We start from the raw sequence: 4,277 nt of genomic DNA, 5'->3' as shown, positions 1-4,277 counted from the left end.
GTAGAAGAGTAAAATAAACCTTGACTGGATGGCCCTTAAGATAGCGAAGCAAATGATGGATAGCCATTAAATGTTGGGATCTAGGGCGAGCAACGAACTGAATTAGCTTGTGGATAACATAAGAGATGTCAGGACGAGATATGGTGAGGTATAGGAGCCGACCACTAAGCTGGCAATAATAAGAAATGTCATAAAGTTCTTCCCCGTCGACTGAGTTGAGGCAGACTTTGGGATGCATGGGAACATTCGTCGGTTTGCAAGCGAGAAAACCAGTGTCTTCTAAGAGTTGTAATATGTAGTTACGTTGAGACAATACAATACCGCTCGCTGAACGAGCTATTTCAAGGCCAGGGAAGTACTTTAAGTGACCAAGATCTTTGAGATTGAATTGTTGGTGCAAGATGTTTTTAACGTTGTCAATAGCTTGGACCGAGGGGCCAGTGATGATGATATCGTCAACATAAACAAGTAAAGCAATGAATGATGCACTCGAGTTTTTAATGAATAGATAGTGATCAGATTTGGACTGCCGAAAACCAAGTTGAAGGACAAATGTGGAAAACTTGGATTACCAATGTCGTGGCGCTTGTTTCAAGCCATACAAGGACTTATGCGGTCGACATACCAGCTTGCCCCGATCCTTACTGAGTCTCCCCCTGTCGTGGAAAACCAAGTGGAAGATCCATGTAGACCTCCTCGAATAGATCACCATAAAGAACAGCATTGTTCACGTCCGGTTGAATAATTTTCCAATTGTGGCTTCCGGCAAGGGCTAAGAGGATTTTGACAGTCACAAGTTTGGCAGCCGGAGAGAATGTCTCAATAAAATCAATGTCTTCACGTTGATTATAACCTTTGGCAACTAACCGACCTTTGTATCGGTCAATGGCTCCGGAAGAATTGAACTTGATTTTATATACCCATTTGAAACCAATGGCATGTTTCTCATGAGTAAGATTTACAATGGACCATGTGTTGTTGGCCTCTAGAGCTAGAAGTTCATTCTTCATGGCCTGACGTCATTCTTCATGTTGCATGGCCTGGTGATAAAATTGGGGCTCCGAGTGAGTAGAGACATTGAGAACAAAATGCTTGAAGGCTGGACAAAGTTTCTTGTAGGATACAAAGTTGGACAGTGGATACTTATATTTGGAGGCTATGGGTGACGCACTCGGGATATTGGACAGCAAATTACAATGGAATTCCTGGAGATATGAAAGTGCTCGAGGAACGCGCGTGGATCGTCTAAGATGCAACTCCGGAGGTGGTTGATCCTGGACATGGAGGAGAGGAGAGCTACCAGTATGCGGTGGAGAAGAACTACATGGGAGCTCAATATCATTTTGAGGTCGGGGTAAAACCAACTCAGGAAATGGCTCGATGATCGATTGACTACGGATGTTGGAGTGGAACGGGAATTCATCTTCGTGGAACACACATCTCTCGAGGTGAAAACTTGATTGTTTTCAAGATCAAGCAGTCGATAAGCCTTCATACTAGGTGGGTAGCCAAAAAAGATGCATTGTCTGGCTCGAGGGGCAAACTTTGTGCGATGCTGAGACAGCGTGGATGCAAATGCCAAGCACCCAAAAACGCGTAGGAAATCATAGTCAACTGGCAGGTTATGTAACCTTTCGAAAGGTGACTGTTTGTGTAGGATGCGAGAAGGCGTCCGATTGATCAAGAATGTGGCTGTAAGAACACATTCTGTCCAGAATATTAAAGGGAGGCGAGCTTGAAAAAATAAAGCTCACGCCACATTTAGAAGGTGATGGTGTTTCCGTTCCACAACAGAGTTTTGTTGCGGGAGTTCGACACAAGATAGTTAATGTATGATGCCCTTTTGGTTGAAGAAGTTAGTGAGATTCAGTTCCGTAGCATTATCCGACCGAATGATCTTGATGTGTGCTTGAAATTGAGTGAGCATCATGTTGTAGAACCGAGGAATAACCTGAATTACATCTGATTTATGCTTGAGTAAGTAGATCCAAAGTGAATCGTGTTGCGTCATCAACAATGGTGAGAAAATATCGATATCCATTATGAGAAATTGTGGCAAGCGGATCCCAAACATCACAATGTATTAAATCAAAAACATTTTGAGCCATGTCATTGTGGGAGACAAATGGTAACCTCTTTTGTTTTGCCAACGGAAAAATGTAACATGGAGTATGAGTAACAAGTTGTGGAGTGTCAATGTGAGATTTGTTTGAGTACAGCAAGGTTTTGATCAGACAAGTGACCTAATCTGTTGTGCCAAAGATGCACAGAAGATTTACCAATTACAGCACACGTAGTGGGTTGCACAGGGGATTTCAAAGAACCACAGTCGAACACATATAAACCATCAACGCAGCTACCCTTGCTAATCATCCTCTTGTTGGTGGCATTCTGAATTAGGAAATGATCAGGATGAAATATGACCATAAAGCTGGGGGTTCTTGGTTAGTGCACTAACAAATATGAGATTAAACTGAAACTGTGGAACATAAAGTACATCATGTAGAACCAAATGTGTAAATACTCCCAATGCAAATATCACCACTAAATGCCACAGCTAAAGATGTCTGGTCCGGGAGCGTAAGCGAAGCATCATAGATTAGCCGCATATGGAGAAAAGCCTTAATGTCATAGCAGACGTGCTGTGGGCACCTGAATCGACTATCCAAGCATGCGGATTAGAGAGAATGGAGTGGGACATAATAGACAAGCATGTACTTGTTTGAAAGCTATGCAAGGTCCCTGTGTCTGATGATGATGAATCTGTGGTGGAGTTGAGATTACTAGAGAGGAAAGTCATGAATTGCTGGCACTGATTTTGGTTGAGTGCTTGGAGAAGATTGCCTAGAGTACTAGTAGGAGTGTTGAAAGGAATATCCTGGTGTTGGGGAGTAGACAATTGATTGACAACGGAAGGGGACAAAGTATTGGTTGAGGGGAGATAATTCTGTCAATATTCGGGAGGGTAGCCATTTATTTTATAGCATTTGTCCACCGTGTGGCCGGGAATCTGACATTTAGTGCAGAAAGTGCGTTCTTTCATATGCCCTCATGTGGAGTAAGTCAAGGAATTGTTGGTATTCCCCTTGTGAATCTCCCTTCCTTGACGGCAAGAGTTGTTTTCTGTGATTCATCGGAATGAATCACTTATGGATATCCAATTTTCTTTTGACGTTCATCTTGTGAGACAAGGGAAAACACTTTGTTAATATGAGGGAGGGGATCCATTAACAATATCTGACTACGGATAGGAACGAATGATTCAGTGAGTCCAATGAGAAATGATAAAAACATATTCACGCTGAAAATATTCATGAAGCTCCTTGATGCCTCCACAGCAGCACTTTCCACAATTATAGATCGGTCTATAGTTGCTTAATTCATCCCACAATGTTTTTAGTTTTGTGAAATAGACACTGATAGTATCCTGATTTTGGGCAAGATTTATGAGATTAAGACGGAGCTGAAATACCTGTGGACCATTCATTACTTTGTTGAAATCGATCACGGAGATCATTCCATATATTTGCAGCAGAGTCGGAAAAAATGATACTCACATAAATCTCTTTACATACGGAGTTCAAAATCCAGGAAATTACAACATTATTATTGCGAGTCCAATAAGGAAGAAGATCATGATTGGTACCTTCAGGTTTAGAAATCGATCCATCCACAAAGCTGAGTTTGTGTTTGGCGGAGAGAGATGACCATCGCACTGCTCCAAGCTGCGTAATTCTCAGCAGTTAGGAGCTGAGTCACAAGAACCATTCCCGGATTGTCCGCATGATGAATGAAAAATGGATTTAGAGGATCATCAATGAGGGATTTCTATGTTGACGCAGCGACACGAATTGGAGCGATGTCTTCCATGGTGAGATTCCAGCTCAGATCGAAAGAAATCAGAGTGAAACAGAATTGAATCAAAATCGGAATCAAAGTTGATGATGGAGCGTGATTATTTTGCTCTGATACCATATTCACCTAAGAACAAGAGTGCGGGGAAATTCCCTTCCATTTCTGAATGAATGAATATTCGATTAAATCGTTCAATACACATTTATATTTAGACAACAATTAGCTAACTATCTTGATTAATTAACTAACTAACACTTGATTAATTAACTAACTCTGTATAAAATAAATGTGTAATCTACTTGATTAATACCATCAGCCAACACACCACTTTAATTAAAAGGTTCATATAAAAATGGGAATTGTTTATTTATGTAAAAATAATAAAGTAACCATTGTTCTATTTGCAGAGCTGATACATGAGG

Source organism: Primulina tabacum, chromosome 13 (genome assembly GCF_025594145.1).
Source record: "Primulina tabacum isolate GXHZ01 chromosome 13, ASM2559414v2, whole genome shotgun sequence".
NCBI lineage: Eukaryota > Viridiplantae > Streptophyta > Magnoliopsida > Lamiales > Gesneriaceae > Primulina > Primulina tabacum.
This window is presented reverse-complemented; position numbering follows the sequence as displayed.